Consider the following 26,235-nt stretch of genomic DNA (forward strand, 5'->3'; position numbering starts at 1 on the left):
TGGCCGCGGCGGTGGTGTGGGTCCTGGTGTGAGAACCAGAATAGGAATGTGGAAGCATAAACATACTTGGGTTTTCACATCTCAGCCTCTGCATCCTCACGGGAGAGAGCACTCGCTAGCCTTTTGAGATCTCTATTCCCCAACCGCACCCATCCCAGAAGCCAGCCTTTCCAAGGGTTAGTCCCCTCCGCTGCCAAAGCAGGAGAAACATTTACACCAAGAGTGAGCGTTCATGACCTGTCCCTACCCGGTTGGCGGGAGGATGTTGCTGCTTGGGTCTTCGGTGGCCGGATAAAGTGACCACAATCTTGGGAGAGCTCACTGTCTGCAACAAATCTGGGGTTTCCTCAGAAACTGCCGAGGACTGCAGCCCCACAGACTGGCTTGGGCATCAGGGAAGAAGAAAGTCCAGAGGGAGACCCTAGCTGAAAATGTCACATCTCTTGTTCAGTTCAGTTATGGATTGGGCTTGGTTTGGTTTTGTTTGGTTAGTCTTTGAATTTTATACCGCTCTGAATGTGCCCCAGAATGAACAATTAGAGTTTTTTCATTTAGGAAAAAAAAAGTTTTCTTGAGCCATAATTCACATATATATAATTCACTCATTTAAAGTACAATCCAACATGGGTGTGTGTTTGTTTCTTTTTTTTTGGTATATTACCATGTTAATTTAAAAAATGGTGGCAAAATAATTGTAACATAAAATGTGCAGTTTTTAAGTATAAATTCAGGGGCACTGATGACATTCACAATGTCGAGCAACCATCACTCCTATTTCCAAAAGGTTTCCATTCCCCCAAACAGAAGCTCTGTTACTCTGTAACCAACTCCCCACTTGCCCCTCTTCCCAGCCCTTGGTGGCCTCTAATGTGCTTTCCGTCTCCATGAATTTGCTTATTCCGGACAGCTCGTATAAGTGGAGTCATGCTGTATTTGTCCTTTCTGTGTCTGGCTTATTTCGCTCAACTTCATGCTTTGAAGGTTCATCCATGAGGAGGAAGGCATCAGAACTCCATTCCTGTTTCAGGCTGAATAATAGTCCATCACACACACACACACACACACACACACACACACACACAGACACACACACACACCATGGTTTGTTTTTCTAATCATCTAGTGGTGGACACCTGGGTTGTTTCCTTTTTGGCTATTATGAATAACCCTGCCAGGAACATCGGGGAGCAAGAATCTCTTCAAGTCCTGAGTTTTTTGTTCCTTTGGATATAGATCCAGCCGTGAAACACCATCCGCTTTTAACTTCCTCCCCCACCCTGGGTGCTCACACCAAGCCAGAAAGTGAACTCTGATCCTAAAAATAGACAGAGATTCAGATGTTCTAGGGCAAGCTGACTGCAATGCGACCACATAGCAGTGCCTGTGTCAATCCTTTGTCTTTTCAAAGCCGCAAATGGCATCCCTTCCTCTGTGTGCAAATCGCCCAGCCTCTGTGGAGGGCAGTGTCAGGGGAGGGCAGATACTCTCAAGGTTCTCCTGCTGCGAGAGCAGAAAAAGAGAAGACACTCCATTGCTCCTGAGGACAGGGGCCCATTTAAGAGGAAGGAGAGATGAAATTGGCATATTGAGTCTTTTCGAGGAGCCAGATGCTGGGGTAGGGGATGTTGGCTTCTTTTATCTTCTGGAGCATCCTTGCTTCCATCTAGCTCAGAGGAGGTAACTCAATGACTCAAAGACTCAGTGGCAGAAACGGACAATGCAGAACTTCAAAAACCCAAGCAGGTGACATATCCTGAATGAGGATCCCATAAAAATGCTGTGGGAGCTCAGGACAGGGAGAACCCACTGCTGCTGGGGGGTCCCGGGTGTTTTCATAGAGAAGGTGAGCCATGAAATATGGACCATGAAGAGTAATTTTATTTGCACAGGAAGATGGGGCAGAGAAGGGAAGCGACAGGAATTGAGATGCGGTTGAGAAGTATGGAAATTTGTTTGGAATTTTTTCTGTTATATCTGGTTGAACCCCCCAGTCCAGCAGCTGCTGTCTGAGATTTGGGTCTGCAGGGGTCTCCTGGGAGGCAGATTCTGAGAAGGCAGGTAGTGAGCAGGACATTTACTGGGGATTGCTGCTGGGGTCCACACCAGGGGGAGGGAGCTGGAGTGGCCAGAGGGGGAGGAGGGCCTGCTACGCCTGCCAGTGAAGGTGGCCCTTCCTTTGTCCCAGGTAGACAAAGGAGCGTGGCCTTTCTCTCCTGCACTGGTCAGTCATTAGATACAGTCTACCCTCGGAAGGAGCATGACCTTGGGTGAGGCTGTAATCTTCAGCCAATATAATCCTCAAACAGGGTGGACAGCTGAGGCCTATCAGCTGACAATCTTTGCGGCATCTGGCGGGATCAGGTTTCCATTCCCAGAGGGGGATCTGGTGGCAGAGCATAGGGTCCCCATACACAGACTCCCCGAGGGTCCCCTTGCCCTGTTGTGTGCTCAAGGCTGAGGACCATCAGATTCCTCGGGCCTCTCATCTCTCCTCACTTAGGCGATGGTTGAAACAATAAATCGGCTTGAGCGTGTTGAGCAGATGTCTAACATCTTCCATATTAGACAGGGAGATGAATGTATGCATTGTTATTAATTAGTTTATTTGATTTATGAAAAAGAATAAGTTTATTCATCAAAAATGCAGAATTTTAAATATATATGGAATATAGATTTGAAACAGAATAACACATTCTGATATTATTATTCCTTCTAAATGGGATTTCCAAGGAAAATGTGCAGAACCTGTCATCTTTCAGAGCAAAACGAACACCTCCCCTCTGCCAGCCCACTGGGGAATCAGAGACGGGATCAGTGAAGATAAGTGAGGGCCGCAGCTGTCCATGCTGTAACCCTCACTCCAGCTGCTCACATCTCTCCATTGTCTCTGGACTTTCTCACTCCAGTGTGAATAGTTAACTCTTAAGGAGCTGGGGTACTAATCTCAGGAAACCAGTGGCTGCCTCCTGAGCGTTCAGGGGAGTGAATGATCAAAATGGGTCTTGAATAACGTTCCTGTGTGTTTCCCTCCACCCACCCAAATGAAAATTAAAATGAACTTAAACAAAAAGAGAAGATACTGGCTCATGTACCTGAAAAGCCCAGAAGGCTTCAGGAATGTCTGAATCCAGGGGTTCAAAAAATGTCATCAGATCCCAGTGTCTCTCCATCTCTTGGCTTTGCCTCATCTCGGTTGGTTCCATTCTCAGATGGGCTTTTCTCCTGCCATGAAAGATGGATGCTCCAGAATTTTCAGATTCATGTTCAGCTGGAAAGAGTGAGCCTCCTTCCCAGGAGCTTGGGCAAAAGTCCCAAGGTTTGATCAACTTGAACTGTCTTAAGGCACGCGTCTGCTTAAGCCAATTACTGTGGCCAGGAGAATGAGTTATGCTGATTTTCCTGTCTTGCACCTCTAAAATCAGAGTTAGAGCCCACCCCCTGCCCCGCCCTTGAATATATGGATTGATACAATGAAAGTTAGCAGCTAAAGCCCAGAGAAGAGTGTGGTAGACACAGTCGGTTGCTGTGGCTGATTAGGTGGGATTGGAAGTCAGTGTCTTCCTTCCTTCCCCTGGTGTACCTCTCTGTATCACAGGTGATTAAGAGCGAATAAGGACATTTCCCAGACTCTCTTGCAGCTATAATTTCTGCTGTGATTTGATTCCGCCTGTTGAATGCTTTCCTATGAATCTTGCCAACCCTATAGTTGTCTCCTCCGTGCTACTGCCTTGCAGCCCCAGCCCCTACTTTTTTCTTGCTGGCAGTGCCCACTCCCACTAGAGACTCTGAGAACCCTTCCCAGTCTCTTTGCAGCTGCGTGTTGGGTGTATGTGAGGAGGGGAGGATTCCTGGACAAGTTTTCTACCCTCACGACAGAAATGCCCTGGAGATAGTTAAGAAAAATCTTCCCTCTGGCTTTTGGATGTGGTTGGGAGAAAATGTGCTGTGTGGTGCTGAAGCATCCTTTTCGTAACCCTGTGGCTATAAGCCTGAGGAAATAAACTGACTGATGTGCCACTAAATTAACAAATCTTAAAATTGGAAATTGCATGAGAATTTCCTTTAAAAATTTTTTTTTAAGATTTTATTTATTTATTTGACAGAGATCACAACTAGGCAGAGAGACAGGCAGAGAGAAAAGGGGAAGCAGGCTCCCTGCTGAGCAGAGAGCCCGATGCGAGGCTCGATCCCAGGACCCTGAGATCATGACCTGAGCCAAAGGCAGAGGTTTAACCCACTGAGCCACCCAGGCGCCCCTGCATGAGAATTTTCTATTGTTTAAGCCACTTTCAGCTGGATTGTGTGGTTATCTGCAGCTGGAAGTGGAGAGAGAGAGAGAGAGGACACAGGGAAGCAGGGGAGGGGATAAATTCTAATTCGGCTAATGTCCTTTGTGGAATTAACAGCGACTTTGGGTGTAGGCAGGAAACCACAGTCTTCATATCTTGTATCTTCATGAGATACAAACACTCATCTTTTGGCTTCCCTGGTGCTGAGTCCCTGAAGCTTGGCAGAGGGGAGGGGCAGCAACTGCTAGGCTGGTTGGCGAGTGTGGTGTCACCTCCTGCCTCCCATTCTCATTCTCAGTTTATAAAATAATATAGTTCTTCTCCATGCTCCCCCAAGGCTTCTTGTGCCTATTTTTATGTGATCTTCACAAAAAATCTTCAAGGCGGTAGGGCCAATGTTATTCGTTCTGCATTTCTGATGACAAAACTGGGACAGGGACTTAAATGGCTCGGCCAACCTCGCACAGCTGATTAGGAGAGACACAGATTTCCTGACCCTTGTTCTAGTTTTGTTTCTGCTACGCTATATTGCTGCCTCTAAACTTTGGCAAAATGATTTGTGTGTGTGGGGGGGGAAACAACTGAAGTGTCTAGCCCCAAACAGCCTGCAGGTTCAGCCTCTGCTCTCAGAGGGCAAAGGGCCTCACTGGTCTCCCTGGGACCCTATCATGCTCTTGGCCTTCTGTGGCTCAGCAGAGGCGGGGGACCTCTTGCAAAGCTGTCATTTGGCTCATGCCTGAGTGAGGGGGAGAAACTGTGAGCTCACCCAAGTTGGGGTGTTTGGGGTGAGTTTGATATCAATAAGGAACATTACACAGAAATGCAGACAAGAGCTGCCCCAGGTCAGGACTCACAGAGGAGGGTCTGGAGGGTGGCTCTGGATCCTGTCTGGCTCGCGGTACCTTGCCGTGGGCCTGGTGACGGGCATTTCGGGTTCCTTCACGGGACTCGGCTGCCCTCTGGGTTTGCTTTCCTGTCCCACCATGGGCTTCCTCATAGTTTCTGTCCTGGGTCACTTCCTTCTTGACTCTGGCCACACGTAACCTCTTTGGCCTCCTCTGCATCGCTAGGAGGAAGGGAATGTAATAGAGTAGGGGTGAAGGAGCTCCGGGTGATGAATGAAGTTCTTGCAGTAAAACACAGGTGGGCGAGGCTGCTTGGGCCACCAGTGGCGCTGCTAGGAGAGAAATGGGGCAGCCCTGCTGTCTGTTACCCAGGGGAGTGGGTCCTGGGTCACTGGCCGGCTGGAGCCACACTGGTGCTGGAGGGGATGGCCAGAGCTCAGGGTCATATGGTGGAAACACTCAGGGGCCAGGGGCCTGTGTCAGAGGGCAGTTTCTGTAGAAGGGGCTCAACAGTGGAATTCCCTGAGTGGCTATGCCTTTGCCAGACTCAAGAATGAGCTTTGAGCATGGGTTTGGTTTCTCAGACCACTGCCTGTGCCTCAGGGAGGGCGACACAAGCTTCTCTCCACGTGGGCCTGCCCTAGCTCTCCTTACGTGCCCCGGGCTGACCTGTATGAGGGCCCGGGCCACAGGCGAGGCCACGTGTTTGGGAATTTTATGGATGACCCCACTGTGGTTTTAACTTCCTCTGTCAGAGGGGAGACAAATCAGAAGGAGGGCTTGCTAACTCTCCTTCTAAATCACTTCCAGCCTTTCCTAGTTCCAGGCAGCTTCACATTCCACATTTTCCTTCCGGTCTCCAAACCTTTCCATGCTTGGGCTCCTCTTCCGACAACGGGCCAGTGTGTGGCTGAGCATAGAGATCGTGGGGGACCCCCTCTTCCCTTGCGGTGTTGGCCCCACAAAGTCAAAGACGGCTATAGACAAACTGTGAACCCAAATGAACATGAAACCTAATCGGGTTTGGCCTCTAGATGGAATTAGACTATTTTTAGACAAACTATTTTAATAGCCTCCCCACCTGCTTTAAGTTCAGACTTTTCACACCTCCCTGAAACTTTGATTTGTCAATAATCTGTTTCGTTTAATTCTGAACTGCCACTCAAGGCGTGATGTGAGCACCTGGGATGAGCTGTGACACACGGGCCAGCTCTTCAGCAGATGGGGTTCTGGGGTTCATGAGAGAGTGGCTCGTCGACTTTGCTAAACCTCCTCTTTTATATCATTGTGCTCAATACTACGTCCAGAGGTCAAACTAAGGCGGGGATGTTGTCACTCAGTAAATGCTTTCAGAATAACTAAGTTTCTAAATAATGGGGAATAGCTTTAGTTGAGGCTCTCTGTGGCACCTTGTCTCCCCCTTTCTGGATTCCCCTTTCTTCCACGGATGGCCTTCACCTTTGGAGGCCACAGTGTCCTCACAGAGCACCCCTCGCCCCACTAACCCCAGGCTCGCTCCAACCTCTTTGGTCTGCCTTCCAGGATCCTATTCTGGGAGAATGGAATGGTTAACTCAAAAAGAAAGGATCCTCCTAATGGTAGACCTCCAGACATTGGCAAATGGGTCAGAGAACAATGTTTGTTGGGGATGAGGTAGGAGTGGGGGACAGTCAGGAAATGTTTCTGGAATCCCAGCTCTGTAAAGCTGGCCCTGGCTATCGGAAATGCAAACCTCAGTTAGTGGAAGCAGCGGTGCTTGTTCTGATTCAACCCTTTCTGTGGATGAGCTAAGTGCAAGGAACAATACACAGCCGGAGAGCTGTCCCTCAGGAGAGCACAAGAACCGGAAGATACCAAGTCACTGGATTCCAATTTAGACTATAGGGCATGACTGCAAAGTTTAAATACATATGTTCTAGGATGTACAAGTTCACACGAAGGCTGTCCTTTAATGGGAGCAGGTCACTTGTTTTGTGATTTTTTTGTTTGTTTGTTTTTAACAAAAACCAACCTGCATGGAGAATTGCCTTCAAGTCAGCCTGGCAGACACACCAGAAGAGTATTCTCTTAAATTTTTGTTAAAACAATAAAAAAGGAGCATGATTATGACCCTTAAGCATTATTCTTTGCAACAAATGACTTTAAAAAGTAGTTTTATTGGGATATAAGTGATGTACAATAAACTACACATATTTAAGTGTGTATTTTGATGAGTTTTGACGGGAAACCCATCACCACAACTGAGACACGAATGCCTCCATCACCCCCAAAACTTCCCTTGTGCTCCTTCGTATTCCATCTTTTTCCTATGCCCCCACCTGCCCTGTCCCAGGCAACCACTAGTATTTGGTGGTAAATAAGCGTCTTTTTAAAAAATTAGATTTTCCCTAAAAGGCAGAAAATTTTCCAACTCTGGGGCTGTGGTCATGACGGGAGGTCCCCCAAAAGAAGTCCAGGGCAGCTCTCAGCAGGTGCACGACTGTGGGAATAATGAGCAGCCTTCAAGGAAGGTACTATTTGTTTGGATATGTAAATCCTGGCTTTCGAAGAGTTAACCACATTTTTTTTTTTACATTTTATCTTGTATCTGGTGACAGTCTGTAGTTGGAATCTACTCACCCGAATTAACTGGCCAGTGGCACAATGACACATTCAAGCCCTCATCTGGGAAAGTAACAGTCCTTGCTTCTTACACCAAATGGTGTCATTTGAGGAATTCCAAACAGACTTCAGGACATAGTTTTTCTTTTCTGGCTCTGTCTTCTATGAGGGAAGTGCTCCCTTTACCCCTGAACTTGTTTCTCATGCCCTGATACTGCATTCAACCCCGGTTTGTGTCCATGCTATCCTCGAAATAGTGGCAAGCCCATCGCACCCTCTCTGTGTCTTGTGTCCGTCTCTTAGGCGACCTCCTGCCTTCTTCACCCGTGTTACTCAGGGCCTGTTGGCCCCTTCAGACTCTTCTCTGACTCTCCAGCTTCCAGTCTTCTCCCTCTTTCACTCTCTGTGTATCAGTGGATCTTTATGAAAGGCAAATGCGTTCAAATCATTCTTCTGCTTCAAATATTTAACTTTGTGCCTTTATAATGTGGCTCCCATCTACCTGTCAGCTCACGTCCCCACCTCCCCCAACTCAGCCTGCTTTTTTGGGGCTGCAACCAGGAAAGATTTTAATAGAGCTCCATGGAGGAGAGGGGCACCCACGTGTGCTCCCATTCCTACCCCCATTTGCCGAGACTCACTTTCTAACCATACCAATTTGGGAACCCCGGAATGTGCTATCTGCTCTCCTCCCCAGCCCCGTTATTTCCTGTGCTTGAACTCCCCTTTCCTCCTCTTCTAGAAGACTTTGCATGCTTTCTCTCCTCGGCAACTATAACTACCCTGACCATTGTGGATAGCGACTTTTTGATTGGTCACTAATCAGGAGGGCAGGGACCATCTGTGTCTTTCATTACAGGATGCCTGCATGGCGCACTCATGTTTGTGAATGGAATGAACCAATGCAGCTTGTCTTTTCCCTAAATCAGACTCTTCTCTGACTCTCCAGCTTCCAGTCTTCTCCCTCTTTCACTCTCTGTGTATCAGTGGATCTTTATGAAAGGCAAATTCATTCAAAATCAACGAATTCGTTGATTTGTTCTAAATCAACATCTGATAACCTTTAGGACTGTGTCACTGGTGAGGAGGATTTAATAAGTCAGACGTTCATAGCTGATGGAAAATATTTGTAGCCTGATACTAAAATGCTGTTCACCTACTATTTTTTTTTCTTTGCCCAACTCCCTTCTCCCAGAGACTGACTTGTCTCACTCCCTTACTTCCTTTAGGTCTCTGTATTTTGAATAGCAAGGCCTGATGACTTCCTGTAAAAGAGCAATGACCCACTCCCAGCAATCACTATTTTCCTATATCTTGCTTCCCCCATCCCTTCATACCTATTACCATCTGACATACATGTACTTACGTGTGTATTCCTTTACGGTCTACTTGTTACCATCGGGATACAAGTTCTGTAAGTGCGAGAATTTTTCCATTTTATCTCCTGCTGCATTCCCAGCGTCCCCACAGTGCCCGCCCCTGCCACATAGTAGGGGCTTGTATGCATGTGTTCAAAGAACAAATATGCACAGAGAACAACAGCACGTGTCTTCGGAGGACGGCGCTGTGTATTTCAGTGTCAATGTGCTAGAATGAATGAAATACCAGCTTGCATGTGGGAACAGTGGCAAGCTGGGGTCATAGGATGGTGTAGAGAGTTCCAAGAATGAAAACAGCCTTTTTCAGCCTCAAACAAGAGGAAAAATGTATTAAAAAAAACAACTTATCACCCTGTGTCTGGAATACTAATAATGTATGTGAAGAAACAAGATCAGAGCAAACAAAGAAAAGTGAATTCTAATAAATCAGAGAGAGAGAGAGAGAAAGAAAGTGAGAGGCTCATCCACACCATCCTTTAGATGCCACCAGCAGATCTTTGGTGTTTGCTCTAAATTCTGTAAATCAAGTGCACTGACCTATGAGAAGAGACAATGGCAAAGACAAACTGAAAGCTGGGACTTTATTTTAAGAAGCAACCCCAGGGGTTATGGGTGATTTCACTGAGATTGAGTTCAGTCTCACAGGAGCTTTGAGCGGCCAGTTCGTGGGCCTGAGTCCGTCTTGGCTTTCCCTCCACCTGTCCACTGGGCTCAGCGCAAGCTGCTCCCTCCTTCTGGGCCTGGGCCTCCACCAGCAGGGGAATGTGGGAGCTGCAGAAAACCCACCTCCAAGGTCTCGTCCACCCATAAAGTTCTGCAATCCCGAGTCTTGATAGGGTTTTCAATTTGTCCTCATTAATGCAGAGATTCAATTAACCAGGACAGTAAATTCCCTGAGCATTCTGCTTAATTGGATTTTTACTAAAATAGCCTCAAATTTTGTTTACTGCATTGAAGAAAAAAAAAAGTATTTATTTTTTTTTTTTTTGCATTATTTTACATCGGCCATCCCCTGAGCCGGAACACCCTCCCCTCTACCCTGGATGAGCCTGGGCGTCGCTCCTGAGGGCATTATGGTCAGTGGAGGAAGCAGAGGAAGAGGCAGGTGCAGAGAGAAGTCAGTGGAGGAAGCAGAGGAAGAGGCAGGTGCAGAGAGAACGCAGAGCGACCACAGAACCACTCCTAAGCCGGTCTGCAGTTTGGGAGTCAGGATCGGGCTGGGGATGGGGGGTGCTTTACACGGGACGTGATAGAAATGTTTGGGTTTAGATTTGACTGTGCTTTCTCGGTATCTGAAAATGATGCAATGAGTTCGTTGTGAAAGTGGCTGGGAAACGCACAGGCTTGAGCTGTCATTTGGTGTTGGGGGAGGGGCCCCCGGAGAGGAGTCAAAATGTCTTGGTGGGAAAGAATAAAGTTGTTTTCTCCTTGTGCCCTGAGGAGTCTGGCTCATGTGGTAGATCATTTACCCCAGGTATTATTTTTTTTTTATCTTTCCCTTCCAGTCAAATAACCTGTGAGGCTCATGAGAGGGCCTCCCTGTCCCCATGGATCCTGAAGTTCCTTTACCTCATATGGCATGCAGGCCGGGGCTGTATGACATAGTGCCCTCTCAGCTACTGTCAGCTGGCTTCCTATGTGTGAGACCTGCGGCCACCCTGCTAACTCGCTCACCATAAGGGGATGGGTGGGGACAGAATTCTGAGAACCCCTTGGTGAAGACCAAATTCTAAATGACCAGGTGGCTTTAGAGAGCTGGCTTAGCCCCTCTGGACCCCCGCTTTCTCTTCCCAGAGGTGAGAGGTCACAACTCCAGCTGTGACATTTTTTTTTTTTTTAAGATTTTATTTATTTGCTTGACAGACAAAGATCAGGAGTAGGCAGAGAAGCAGGCTGGGGTTGGGTGGGAAAGCAGGCTCCCCGCCCAGCTGGAAGCCCGATGTGGGGCTCAATCCCAGGACCCTGAGATCATGACCTGAGCCAAAGGCAGAGGCTTTAACCCACTGAGCCACGCAAATGCCCCTGACATTCTATTTTTGATATTTTCTGAGTTCCCTTCATTTTGTCTAGCTTAAATTTTGAGTAACTGGGAGAGAAGATTCAAGACCAAGTCCCACCATACTTATACCTGATGTGTACCAGGTATTTTCCCAGATGTCAAGGGATGAATCCTCAAGCAGGTATTATTACCCCCAATAAAGATGCAATTTAAGAGCAGACCGAAGGTCACGGAGTATAAATGTTTGGTCACCACCGTTGAATTACAGCTGTGGTTTGAATCCAGGCCTTCCGATTCCAAGGCTAGTGCTCTTTCTACTCTCAGCTTTTGTTAACTTACAGATTATTGGACTTATTTAATAGTGTTTCCAGTCAGGGCTTGAAGTTGAGGTGAGGAAATGAGTCTTATTCTTTTTCAACTCCTATAAAACACGTCCTCTCAGGTACACGCTCATCTCTTCTTTCGACTAAGGGAGGAAGAGAAAGCAAGGAGAGGGAGGAATGAAGATAATGCAGTTGACTCTCAAGTGGAAGAAGGAAACATAACTCCCAGGAGAAGCACAATTTTCTCTTCTAGCCCCTAGTTTCCAGCTTCGACATCATTCATCCCCAGCTGAGATGACCAGTCCTGAGCCAAAAAATATCATTCAGTAAAGATCATTCACACATCACTGTCAATGGCTAGCACTCCATGAGCTTGGTCCTCTCTACCAGGCGCTGTAGCCATGGCACTGCTTGGGGGCTGGGCATAGAGAAGCAGAAAGGAAGAAAGAAAAAAACAACAAAGCCATATGCTTTGCTCTCTGTCTCTGAGCACGAGAATTCCTTTATGCCTGGCCTCCCCTCCCCCACCCCCGGAGTACTCACAGTCTGTGCCCCACTGTCTTCTGGGATTTGAGCTGCTCTGAGTATAGGCAGGGAGCTGGCTATTGGAGGAAAAACTACTGGCAAACTCACCCCTGGGTTCGTTGTGCTTTGATCCCCATCTTTTTCCCCAGTTCACCTGCTACGGTTTACTTCTCAGAGTTCTCAAACACCTGCTCCAAGCTTGTAGCAGGAGAGACAGAGCTGTCCCAACCTGAGTCAAGAGAGGTGGGCTTTTGTGCTCCCCTGCATTCACTGGCTAAGGGACTCGGGGTTGGGGTTAAGTGGCCAGCCACTTTCAGCTCTTCTGGCTGTGGGCAAAGGGGGTTTCTGCAGCCCGGGAGCAGCCCTGGAAAGAGAGAAAACACGGAAGGGAGGGGATGGAAGCCATCAGAAGAGACTCGAGAGAACCCTGGAGGAGGGGCATGCCAGTTTGGGCAGATCCCAGAGCAGACTGTGACCAGGTGACCCAAGGACACACAGGGTGCTCATCTACGGGTGAGGTGGGGGCACCCCGATCTGATCCATCCACTCCAGACACCACGACCATGACTTAATTGTGCTCTGTGTCCACCTTCAGGTTGAATTGAGACAGATGAAATGCCCACAAAGGGCTTTCAATTTCTGTGGTAAAATGGTTTAAAAGCCCCCCTGGCTTTTAAAGCAATTATTTCTGGCTCAAATGTTCCCCAGGAGACGCCTGCTATTTCTTAGTGCTCTTTTGCTTTGAGCTTCTCCATCTCCTTTTATCACCAGATCCCCAAGTGTCCCAGCCGCTGTCACACATTCTTCCTGGACCCTCCACGTACGTGTGGGTTATATTTGGATGCGGGGAAAGAGCCTTCCTGGTGGTATCCCACGGCTCCCTCAATGATGTACTACAGAGGAACCCTCTGGTGAAGGGGGCCTCGCACGCCTTGTGTGAGATCTGTGTCCAGACACTTGTAGTCAAGAGCCAAGCAAAACCACCCAGCTGATCACTGAGCCATGATGGGCAAGATGAGAATGACCCTTACGGCAATATGGTGACCTCAGACGTCCCCTTTGCTTGGAATTTTTTGTTTGGTTTGGTCTGGGTTTTGGTTTGGTATTTGTACCAACACAAATCCGAAGGACTGACAACCCTTCTTCAAATATATCCATGAAAACCAGCACTGCAGTCCAAAGGTTGATCTTGATTCCAGCTTTCTGCAGCTTCAGAAGGCTAAAGTATGCAGTGTTTATTTTCTTTCCAGACCTGGAAGCAATTCCAGCCAGCTTGGGCTAAAAGGAGAAAACCAAGAACGAGGCTGAATAATTGCATGGAAAGGACAGGACACAGCCAAGCCCAGCACGGCAGAGCCATGAGTGTGGCCAGCTTCTCGCTCCTCTTCTTGTTCCTACTCCTTTTCTCCGTACCTCGACTCAGTCCTCTTTCGTTGCAGACCTGCTTCCTCCAGAGCTGGTAAAGAGGGAGGCTGACAGCCCTGGTGAATGGCGTCATAGCTTCTGCATTGGAGATAGAGTGACCTCCTTTCTTGGTTCCAGGGTGGAAAGTGCTGGAAAGGTCTTTGATCGTCCCAGCTTGCATGTCAGGGCTTGCCCCCGCCCCACTCTGACAAATCAACTGGGAGATAAGGTTCATGGAAGAACATGGAGGCTCCTAAGGTAGATGTGTGGGCGGGAAAGGGCAAACCATTCATTCATCCAGCCAGCCAGCCAGCCAGCCAGCCATCCAACCATCCATCCATCCAACAGAGTTTTGTTGAGCAAAACTTCGAGACTGAGTGAGGGGTCAGAGTCTGCATTGACTGGGGAGAGTTCACCTAGAGGTTGGGAGATGAAGGTGAAGAAAAAAGGCAACAGGCACCTCACGCTCAGCAAAGTCCCAGATGTAAGAAGAAATGAGATGCTTGTGCCAGAACGTAGCTCAGCGGCTCCTTCACAGCGGAGTCCGGCTCGGGGAAAACTGCTGGTCCCCCGACAGACACAGTGTCTAATAGTGTAGTTGTTTCATGATCTAGTGCGAGTGCCCTCACTCGTGGTCAAGCAGGGCCAGTTTGTGCTCCAGCAGTGGGGCTGCAGACGACACTCGAGGTAGCTGTGCCCGGGGAGATGCTCGCACATATTCTACAGGAGGCATGTATGAGAATGTTCACGATAGCTTTGTTTGCTTATTGATTTATTTATTTTTAAAGATTTCATTTATTCACTTGAGAGACAGTGCATGCGGGAGCACAGAAGCAGAGATGAGGGGTGGAGGGAGAGGGAGTCCTATGTGGGGCTCGATCCCAGGACCCCGGGATCATGACCTGAGCCAAAGGCAGACAGACGCTTAACCATCTGAGCCACCCAGGCGCCCCAATAGCTTTGTTTGTAACTAAAAAAGGTAACAACCCAGATGTCCATAAACAAAAGAATCAAGAAGTGATCATGGTGTAATCAGACAATGGAAACCTATGTAGCCCTGACAATGAATAAAATCCAGTTACGTATATAAATGTGGACGAACTTCAAAAATATCGACCATGGAGTAAAAACAGCAAATTGAGGAGATTATCATTAGTATGGATTCTTGAGATGAGCTTCGAAACCAGGCACTAATGATATAATGGTTAGGGATCCCTTATAAATGGATTGAAATCTGGAAGAAAAGCTAGGGAGTGAACAATACATCTGTCAGGTCAGTGGCTTGCCCACCCCCCGCGCAGGGATGGAGTGTGGATTGGAAGGGGGCCCAGGAACAGAAGGAGCTTCAAGGCATTGGCCGTATTTTATTCCTTAAGCTGGGTGGTAATGTGTGGGTTCTTAGCCTCACTGTTATTCTTTAAACTGTACATAGAGGTCATACACACTCTTTTGTAAGTATGATCTATTATTGCACAGTGAAAATATTTAAAAATTTATTTTGTCAAAGCTATAACTTCCCCCAACCCCACATCAATAACAGGTAGAAGTTAGTGTAGGTCAGTGGTATGAGCCTCAAAGGAATGAGAACTTTTCCAAATGTGGTGCCTTGAAGATCTGGAAGGGCATCAGTGAGAGAGGAAGGTATGCCACTCCCTGTCCACTGGCCATGGGTACCAGCAGCTTGACTCAGGTGTGTCCCACTGTCCCAGAGGCACCTCCTGCTTACATGGCCTGGGGACCTCACCTCACCTACTTTATAACCTTTTCTTCCCTCACCACAATCCTCAGGATTTAGCCTGTTTTGCTTTCCCTTTCAAAGCTGCCCCAGAGTCCTCCTTTTCTCTGCATTCCTACAGCCACCAGCTGAGAAGGGTGCAAAAATCCTAACTTTTCCATTTTTTTAAATTCCCTTCCGACCCCACCCACAAGCCCCAAGCAAGTGCACAGGTCCATTTGGAGTTAAAAGCGTAAAAGCCTGTTGGATAGTGCAGAAATCTTTCCTAATAGCACTCCCGAAGTTTGTTCACTCACCATCTGATTACCTTTTTAGGGAAGGTTTGTCATTTGCCGGCTGAAGTTTATTTTATGTTGTATCTGGTTTGCAAACATATTCTTTGTTGACAGCTCTAGTTTGAAATGTTTGGACTCACTTTGCTCTGGGTAAAACACGTTGTCAAGTCTTTTTTAAACTGCTGGTCTTTCTGGCCCTGGACTCTGGCATCCAGTAACCTCAGGGACATAAAAGCTTTGAATTAGGAGGGACCCTGGACATCTCCCATTGGACTTCCCACCCGATGAAAGAATTTTTCCTGAAACATGCCAGATCACAGCCTCTGAGAGCTTGCTTTTTAAGGGCATTGTTGAGAGTCTCATAAGTTACAAACTCCCTATCAAACTTAGCATCCATTTTCACTTTGTCATCAAGAACCAGCAGTCAGCAGGAGCATTTTCCAAGTTTGCTAATTAAATTAAATTGAACGCAGACTCTTGCAAAACCAGTTTCCGAGACGCGGCAGGTCCTACACTGGTCACAGACACCTTTAATCTACTTCATATAATCATATCCTGGATTAGGAAGGACCAAGGAACAAGAGAGGAATTGGATCTATCCACACACTTGGAAATAGGGCAGAGAAGCTGGGGGATTTGGCTAATCGCTTGAGAGTTCTGCGTGCATATTTCCCTCTGTCCCTTTGTCTCGGCTTCTTGCCTCCTTAAAGGTACAGAAACAAATGCAGACGGCGACTTTCCTCAAAAAGGAAACTCATCACGGGCCCCTGAGGAGGGGAGCAGTTCTGTGCTCTGTCACCCCTTACTCCCCTCTGTCTTCCCCACCGCCTGAGTTCCTGGCTGCCTTTTCCCATTAAGCTGGGCCCACCCCACTTTTTGAGCCCAGCTCAGGGACAGTGCAATGTGTGTTACTAGTTGCCTCTTCCATCTGTCTCCCTACCTTCGGTACTGCTCTGCCAGAGCCTGGAACCAAGCTGTGCCCCCAGGTGTGGTCACTGTTAAGTGGGTTTGGGCCCCGAGCCATGCTGGGACATTGGTGGCCCAGGTCCTTCAGGGTAAGGGAAGGAAGCCAGCCTGGAAAAGGCCAGAATTAACTAATGGGACAGCAGGGTTGTTCTATACCGGAATCCCAGTCTCACACAAGCCGGTGAGAGTTTCTGGGCTAAAGAAGGGAGCTGAAAATGCTCTTTAAAATTGGGGAGGGGGGCAGGAAGCCCAAGCTTGGGTGGATAAGGGACAGTTAAGGATGCTGACCCAGTTTGAACACAGAGCAGGCGAGATGCTGTGGGCATGGGAAGCACAGGCAAGGTTGAGAAATGCTGGGTGTGCCCTGGCCGGTGGAGCCCTGAGGGCCTCTGTGGCAGGAGGTCCGCAGACCTGGGGAACTGGACCCTTGACAGCCGGGTGTTGCTGTCAGAGCGGATGCAGGTGGGACTTGTGGGGCTGAGTAGTTAGGGACAGGGTCCAGCCCATGGGGCTCCAACCTGACCATTAGGGAGGCCAGGGTGCCCCTCCCCACCCCCCATCACCAGGGAACCAGAGGTGGGAGTAGGGGTGGGTGGCTGACTGACAGGGAGCTGGATTAGGAAACATGGATATCATGCAGCAGATTATAAAAGTGAAGCACAACTGTGTTCAGTAGTCAATACAGTACAGGGTGGTTGGTGTTATGCCCGAGTTTTTGCATCTGAGAGACCACCAAGGAGCCAAGCACTGATGCAATCCCACGAGGGTTTATTTGACAAGCTTAAGCTTGGGCCCAAGTATACCGGACACAGCAGAGATAGGGACTTGGACTCCGAACCAGAAAGGCTGTGGGCATGGGAAGCACAGGCAAGGTTGAGAGTAGGGATGGACTCCATGGTGGGTGAGGACAAAGGGGATTATGGATGATATACATCTCTAAGGAATCAAGGTCTCCAGGACCTTGAGGGGCTAACTATTGTTGGGAGAGAGGTTATTTATTACCAATAATAAAAATCTTCTCGTGAGACCCTTTAGATGTACATCAGTGGGCCATATGCTTGGGAATGATTCTTGACATTATCTTGGAGGTTTAGAGATAAAGGAATTGTTAAAGTAGACTTACAGGATCCTGGTCGGACCTGTTGGGGTAGGGGGTTGGTCAGGCTAGGATTGTCCTTAGCAAAATCTCAAGGTGAGGGCAGTTAAGTCACCAGGGGAGAGCCACTCTGTCTGTTTCAAGGGCTTGTCAGTAGGTGAGGAATTTTAATGATTTTCTTCTGCCTCTGTTTCCCACATCAGCTAAACTTGAAGCGGGATGGCCTGAATTTTATCGGCCTCCACATTTCCCCCTGAACAATTTTGACCCTTAAATCTTTAAGGTTGTTGAAGGTGGAAGGTCTTATCTTCTGTAGCTTCTTCCTGCTGAATAGGGTTGTAGAGTTGTCCCTACCTACTCGGGTCAACACTGGTCAGTTGGGGAATGTGTAGAGGAGTTATGCAGCTGAGTCCAGGGGTTTAAATCAATCATTAAAAGAGAGAGGGACTGTTTAAAGTGCTAACCTGAGTATGTCAGAACCCAAGAAATATTTTGTGATAATCTGGAACATCAAGATGGCTGCGCTTATGTCAGGGCTAGACTCGAAGTGGGTACAGCCTTGTTTTTCTTGGTTTCCACAGTTGACATGGGGGAGGGAAGGATGAGAGTTTGGCACAGATGCCCTTCTCTGGGCATTGTCTCCCAGGCCAGTGGGACAGTCAGCAGGCAGGGACCGAAGGTGTCATTTTCACAGGGTCTCAGGGAGACAGAGGCCATAGCTGTGTGCTTTGGGTTTAAAGCTAACTCCCAGGGACACCAAGTGGAGGAGGGGCATCATCGTCATGCCCACCTGTGCAGCAACGCATCTTTCTTGAGTGTTGAGGCTAGCAGAAAGCATAACTGCATGTTGGTCCCTGCCCCCTTGATGTCATGGAAACAGCACCTTTGGTAAGGATACAGATGTATTCGCAGAGGGCAGCCTGAGAACACATGAGTCTCCCTCGAAGACTCTGGAACACCAGAGAATCATTGGTGGGGCTAGAGGGCCTGCATCATGTAGGTGGAGGCAGGAGCCACTGACGTTCCAGATACACCTATACCTTTCACCTGGTAGGTACCTACAGTCCAGGGAGACCTAGAAACACTCAGATCAGGGAGCAGAGCTGATGCTCCTAAACGCTAGATAAAGCAATGCAGCATTTTAATTTTCACCTTAACAGCTTTGACAAATTCCTTCCTTCTTTTAGATTCATAGAGCTTTTAGGAGTCTGTAATCACCTTATTTTTCTTCCATTATTCCAAGGGTCAGCATGCTTTTTTATTTTTTTATTTTTTTTATTTTTTGATAAAGAGTCAGATAGTAGATATTTACAGATATGTGGGTCATCCAGTCTCTGTTACAGCTGCTCAGCTCTGCCACTGGAGCGCGGAGGCAGCCTCTGGACGCTATGTCAATTGTGAATGGGACTGTGTTCCACTGAAACTTTACTTGTGGACACTGAAGTTGGAACCTCATATAATTTTTTACAAGTTACAAAATGTGTGCCTTCTAATTGTTTCACTAATTCAAAAATGTAAAAAGTGTTTTTAACTCGCAGGGTCCAAAGACAGGCTGTGGCCATAACACTATTTAATCGCTATGATGGTGGGAACTGGCTCATGATCGGGTCCCCAGTGCCTGGCACAGGTGCTCAATAAGTATTTGCTGGAGGAGTGAACTCTACTTTACATACAAGGAAATCACGGCTCAAAGAGGTTAATCGACTCTCTCGTGTGCGGTAAGCACTCAGACTCATGTGACGGTTGGCTGGTGGTTGCAGAGTTGGGTGGTTTTTCTATATCCGGTGCTTCATTCCACTAAATCACAGCTTTAATCTTTGCCAAAAATAAATTTATATATAATTAGTATATATTTATATATAACAAGTATACATAAAATATTTTATATATAAATAAATATATATTATATATTATATATATTTTTTGCTACATGGAAGTTCACAGAGTTTGGAAACTTTACTCGAACAGTAAACTAACCTGATAGATCCTGCAGTGTCACCTTTCAACATGGTCAAGTTGCAGAAACTTAACTTCAGTTCCTCAGCCTTTTTCTTTTTTTAAAGTCTGGGGACCATGCCATGGCTAGCCTACCCCGGAAGATGGCTGTGAAGGATAACCATATTAAAAAGTCCCCAGGAGACCTGAGTCATATGTATATTCTTCAGACTGGGCATTTTCTTAGAATCACCCTGATGTTTTTATTGGTGGTGTTTTCAACAATGGCTCTGTGTGAGCAAGGGGCTACAGGCCCTAGGAAAATCCAGTCCCTGGTGGAAAAACTGGTTCTCCCTCAGTTAGTCTAAGTCAGTCTTTATCTGCACCCCCATCTCTGTCAACTCCTGTACTGTTTCAACTGAAGTCTCTGTCTTGATTACTACACTTTCTTTTTTTCTCACTCCCAGGACTAGCTCCCACGCTCGTCCTTGGCCTCAAGCGGGCCCAGCTCTGCGGGGGGTGTGGTTAACCACAAACCACCCAGCATTCCACGCAGGTCAGGACACGTGCTCCTGCCCTGAAGACCTGCGCCCAGGTTTCGTTCTCAGCCAGTGGTTCAGGTGGATTGGTATACCATAGGCTCTGCTGGGGCTCTGGCCAGGGACTGGGCACCACCGTGATGCCTCCCGTGGGTGCTGTCCTGTGATGAGAAGCAGGGGCAGTAGCAGAAAAGAGACCGGAGTGAAAAGCTCTCGCCCCCGCACATCCCTATTTGCCAGAAACTCGCCCAGCCCAAGGGAGTGGCGTCTCAGGGTGGGCATTGGACAGAGCTCCCTGAATACTCTCCTTCAGAGGCCTCCACCTGATCGGTCTTGATTGCCCTCATAGGAGGAAGCATCATTTCCATCCCCCATTTTTGTTTTTTATTTTTAATAAAAGTAGTATACACTCCGGGTGGAAAGTTTGAACATACTGATGAGCATAATGAAAATAAAATCTACCTATAATCACCCTAGGCGGAGGTAACCACTAGCAAACACTGTAGAACAGATCCTTCAAGTCATTTTATATTTATAATTTTCTAAGGAAACTACATCATATCACCCGTTTGTCACCCAATTTACACTCTGTCACCTGATAATACAACATGAGCACATTTCCATGTCATTAAGTATCTTTCTACAATATGATTTTTCACTGTTATTTTGGGTTCCATGGTAAATGTGGCACAGTATATTTAATAAACATTGATTGTTCAACATTGAGATTTTTTTCTGGTTTTTCATGCCGAGATGAACACCCTTAATTATAAATGCTTTTATGCATCTCTTGCTGCTTCCTTAGGATTTATTTCTATAAGTGGAATTAATTAGGTCAAAGGCTGTGCACATTTTTAAAGGCCAGATTGCCTTCTAGAGATGATCCAATTTTTTGTTTCTACCAGTAGCGCGAAAGTCTGTGTTCCCCGGTGCCTGCCAACATATTTTGGATATTTAATAACTTTTAATTTGATGGGTGGAAAACAGTATTTCATGATTGCTTTCTTTTCTTAGACAACTGAATTCGTCATTGTGTTCTTTAGCTATTTGAACACAAGCAGGATTCCTCTTGGAAGGTGGAAATGTGCTCTGGTACCCAGCAGCAGGGGTTGTTTGAATAAAGTAACATTGAGCGGATGTGCAGCATACAAATGAGAAGCAAAGAGAGAATGAGGGAGAGGGTGGTGACCTTCTAGAACAGTCTCTAGTTATTTAAAGAAAACTCTCTTAACATGTGGGTGAGGGTAGTGAGTTTAAGGTGGTGATGTTCTCATTTCTTTTTTCCTTTTTCTTTTTTTTCAATCCCAAGTTTGTTTCTGAGTAGGTAATATCATCACATATACAGAAATTCAAAAGATACAAAAGGGTGCACAGTGAGAAGGTCTTCACCCATGACCCAGCCAACAAGGTTGCCCCTCCCTGGAGGCAACTATATTAACAGTTTTTACATATCTCACAACAGCCTTGGTCCCTGGACTAACAGCAAAATAATCACTGGGGAACTTGTTAGAAATGCAAATTATCATACCCCACCCTAAATGTACTGAAGAAGAAATTTTGTGTGTTGGGGGAGGCCCAGAAATCTGTTTTATATAGTAATCTTCATAAAACATGTTTACAAGCAGACCCCAATTTTTAAAAAGATTTTATTTATTTGACAGACAGAGATCACAAGTAGGCAGAGAGGCAAGCAGGGTGGGGTGGGGGAAGCAGGCTCCCTGATGAGCAGAGAGCCCAATGGGAGGCTTGATTCCAGGACCCTGGGATCATGACCTGAGCGGAAGGCAGAGGCTTTAACCCACTGAGCCACCCAGGAGCCCCAAGATATGGTGCATTCTTCAAGGGAGGGCCATATTTGGTGAAGGCTAGTAACAAGAGAAAGGAGTGAGCAAAACAGGTTTAGAGTGAAGGGATTTCTTTTTTTGAGGTGAAATTCACATAAATTCAGTGAACTATTTTAAAGCACACAATTCAGTGGCATTTATTCCATCTACTTCTAGGTGTGAGGGAAACTTGCTCACTTTGAAGTCAAGTTTCCTGGAGAAGAGGACTTGGTAGAGCTAAGGGTGGAGTATGAGGCCAGGCACCAGAGAAGTGGAACCGGGCAGGTAAGAGCAGGGTGGGAACCTCATGGCAGGGAGTGCTAAGGTGGTCAGGGAATCAGAGGTGACGGAAGACCCAAGAAGAAGCACACAGGAGGCTGGAGAGGTGAAGGCCGAGATGAATTGCTGCTGGAACTCGTGGATAGGTGGGGAGAAGGACCAGGTCAACTGAGAACCAGATGTACAGGTGGGCGCGGAGCACTAAGGAACGTGCACACACACTGTGCCGAGTTGGAGAGGCTTTATTGCCCCATTCCTAGCGGGGCAGTTAGTGTGGCGGCGGTAGTGCCCTCCCAGGACCAGTTTCAAGCCGGAAGAAAGGGAGCACAACGCCGTGATTCCCTCCCACGCCTCTCTGTCATCCGGGAGCCCCGGAAGCTCCGCGGCAGATTACTCCTTACATCTCATTGGCCAGAACTGGGTCACATGCTTACCGTTGGACCAATCACCATTCGCTCCGGAGGCCCAGCCCATTGTCTCTAGGACAAAGAGCACGTTCTGTTGACAGGGCAAACAGGTGAATGGCGGATGGATCGGTAACCACCAGCCTCCGCCACGGATCTCTGGCGTCCCTCCTGGTCAGTGAGTCGAGGGGAGAAGAATAATAGGAATGTATCATGGAACAGGGGAGACGGGACCAAAAGGAAATATACACTAGGACATAGCTAAAAACGAATAGGAAAGCAAAGGCAACCGATGGACGAAGGCATGAAGTGCCTCCGAGTCACTGTGGTCTGGGAGTGTGAATATTTAATCCGACGTTTATTGAGGCGCGTGACCTTGCCGAGTCTCTGAACCTAAGCCCATCCTCTCATGTGAAAAGGGGACTGTAAGATTTTACTCTTAGAAACTAATGTTGCAGTGAGAGGGCATTTGGCCAGGAGAATTGAGTAGATCAACGAAGTAGACATTTGTCTTACTTTTTTGATCACTTCATCATTGGAGGAATGTGACCGCACCATCCCCCAGGCGATGATCGGCTACTTGCTTTCCCAGGCTGTCTCGCTGTCAAGGAGCCGGCTTTGAAGCCGGTTGTAGCCAGTACGACACCCTCCCTGCAGACCCTGAAGTTAATCGTGTAAGGAGCAAGTGCTGTGTGAACCCATTTAAGCAAGAGCTGCAGCAGCCCGTCCACTTTCTCAGGTAGTGTGGATGAGCTCCCAGGGCAGCGTCAGTGCCCAGTGCTGGGCATGTTGATTGGGGTGGGGGTGAACTGAGTGTCTGAATGCAGGAGTGGCAAAAATGGGGGTCTCTCTGGGACCGATTTCGTAGTGTGATTTCGGGTGATGTTCTAGCTGCTTCTAGGCTTATTTCTCTAACCATTCCAGAAAGTCTGTGAACTGCCTAACATTCTTCGATAAGTATTTTTTCTACTTAAATTAGGCAGTTTGGATTTCTATTGTTTAACTAAGAACTGCAACTTCTAGAGCCTCATCTCCCAGTGAAAATAAGAAAGTGGAGTGCCAGCCATTTTCCAGGGAGATCAAACCTTGGGCCAAGACTGACTCCTTGATGGAAGCAAGTCTAACTGGGAGAAAGATGAGGAGAGCAGGGTCTGGCTTTTTTTTTTTTTTTTTTTTAACCAGTGTGGATTTAAGAAACAGAAGGAAACACCACTTATTCTGAGACTTTGAATCAGGCAGAGTGACTCTTCCCACTAACACAGTGTTGGTTAAAACACTCTCTGGGAGAGCAGAGAAGGCAGAGTGACCCTACCTATCTGTGGAGAGGATACTTATGTTCCCTTAGAAACCAACGTTCCCTGGTAGCGTTAGCTTGGGGGCTGTAATTCATGCAAAGCACTTGGGTAGGCCTTGATTCAAACAGATACGTGCCTGCTATTGCCACCCACTACTCTAGGTACTGGGAATCCAGTGAACAAGGGAGACAAAAATCCTGCCTTCTTGGAGTTTACAACCTAGTGGGAGAGACACTAAACACATAGATAAAAAATAATGTCAAAAGGTATTAAGTTCGACAGAGAAAAATAAAGCAGGGACAGGAGCTAGGGGCTGCTGGGGGGATATATAAATACAAATTGTATATTTAATTAGTGTGTCCAAGAAGGCTTCACTAAGATGGGGGCCTGAAGGGAGTGAGGGACTTGGTAATGGGATCACTTACTACTCTAGGGGTGTTTCCCATGGCTGCCCTCTCCCACCCTCCCCTCTTCCCTTCTGAGAACACCTGTGGGAAACAAGCTTAGTTGTGAAGACTACGGGCAGAATATCTGAAGGGAAACTCTGGACCGTGTGGGTGCTTTGTGCTCTGGTGAGTGGAGGTTAGGAGCTTCCTAGGGTGCCCTGGGCCACCAAGCTGAATGGGCTCGGCTGGGCAGGGCTCCCCAGAGGAAATGACATCCGCAAATGGGACGGGCAGCCACCCAGTCCTTCTCACTTGGCAAGCAAAACCTTGTTGGGGCTTTACTGAAGGCAGATCCCCTTCCTGATAAGAGAGGAAGTCCCATCTTTGCATGGGAGTGTTTCCTCCCCAAGCAGTGACTACACACGGCAGAGAGAAACCATGCCCTGGTTTACTGCTCTGTTAAATATAAACAAACCAAGCCCCACTCTGGATTCTCCATCTGGAATTCTGAGTCCCCCCGAGTCTTTACAAGGCAGGCTGAGCCTTTTGCTTCCTTTCCAACCAGACCAAACTCCTCTTTTGAATATAACCACCCTGGGCTATAATAACCGGCTCATTTTCATCCACCCCTCATCCCTCCTCCCCCTCCCTTCCCTGAGCGCTCATTATCACCATGATTCCTAGGAGACCGGAAGGGAGAAGCACAGTAGCTTTCCCTGGAATGCCAATGAAAGAGGAGAAAGAGAACTGTTGGGTTATTGGGTCTTGCAGCTTTTTATTGCTAAGGGACTCTGTGGCTTAGAAACTCTGTATTGTAGGTTTTGTTGTTATCAGAAGTGAAGCTTTTTACACACTGCTGTGCATGGGAACACGATCTGATCTACAGTACAACAAATCCAAAGTGCCAAACAGCGATTTGTAACAAGATTTTAATGTATTTTCTCTCATTATCCTAGAGGAACCTTCCCCATGTGTGCTTGCTCTGCTCAGAGTCTGTGGCAGGGGCCAGAAGGAAGTCCAGGGAAAGAATATACCCCTGGATATGTCTTTTACTACATTACAGAGACTAATTTAATGTCTTCCCAGCCAAAGTTCTTCATTTCTTTGCCTTGCTCATGATTATTGCTGGGGGACTATGTGGCTTTTGAGAGCCTTTTGAAGGGAATAGAAATTGAGATGCAAATCAGTGGGATGTATCTTTTTTTGCTATGCAAAATTCCTGTATGCAATCTAATCTGGTCCTGCAAAGCAGCAAGATCTAAAGATTTTGGATTTAATGCCTTTAAAAGTGATCGGTGGCAGGAATCAGGAATCAGTAAATATTAAACCCATGTCTCTCCCGTCTGAGACTCTGCACTTCCTGTATACTGACACCCATAAGCGGCAGAAATCATATTCAGCTGGTCAGTTGAAAAAAATATCCATGCATCCATGCACAAATATTAACTGTCTAAAAACGTAGACTCTGCTGCCCACTGGGGCATAATCTGTGTCCTCAAAGAGCTCTGACATTTTGGTGGCAGCAGCCGGCAGACAACCGAGAGAGAGTGAAGGACTAAATCGAGGAGAGGTGGGAGAATTTTAACAAACAAGTGGTTCCTTTCTTGATCTTCCTGGTCAACAGATAATGGCTGTCAGTGGGGTATTGAGCCCCTCCCATGCCAGACCAACAGTGCATTCTCCAGACCAACTGCATTCGTGGGCCACTTGTCGAGTAATGGTTCTGTGCTACCCATGGGCGACACTCTTTACATATGCTCTCATTCAGTTGTCACATGGGTTATATGAGGTAAGTATTATTGACTTCATTCTATAGATGAGAAAACTGAGACTCAGAGAAATTAAGTAACTTACCCAGGATCACATTGCTTGTAGTAGCAGAAGTGATATTTACAACTGGGTCCGAGACTGAGTTCTGAGGATTAGTCCTTGCTGACCTAATTCTTCATTATTGCAGACACAGTCACAGTCAAGAACAGTGGATAACATCCATAGTTCAAACACGACTGATGAATGGCTATAGGTCTCAGGAGCCAGAGCACAAGGACCTGAGAATTAGAACCACCTCTAAGGCACAGGAGTGAAATGCAGAATACAGTGACTGTTCAGACTTTGATGTTTGCTGCTGCGTTTTTGT

The 26,235-nt window shown here is 47.2% G+C and overlaps 1 long non-coding RNA gene across 1 annotated transcript; it reads left to right on the forward strand.

The window, feature by feature from the left end:
• Positions 1 to 22,520: 22,520 nt before the first annotated feature.
• Positions 22,521 to 25,970, forward strand: LOC131808162 (uncharacterized). The gene is made up of 3 exons (XR_009344700.1): positions 22,521 to 22,591; positions 23,010 to 23,156; positions 25,055 to 25,970. It is a non-coding gene; the product is annotated as an uncharacterized LOC131808162 (long non-coding RNA).
• Positions 25,971 to 26,235: the final 265 nt, after the last annotated feature.

This window comes from Mustela lutreola, chromosome 9, assembly GCF_030435805.1.
Source record: "Mustela lutreola isolate mMusLut2 chromosome 9, mMusLut2.pri, whole genome shotgun sequence".
In the NCBI taxonomy this organism is placed as follows: Eukaryota; Metazoa; Chordata; class Mammalia; order Carnivora; family Mustelidae; genus Mustela; species Mustela lutreola.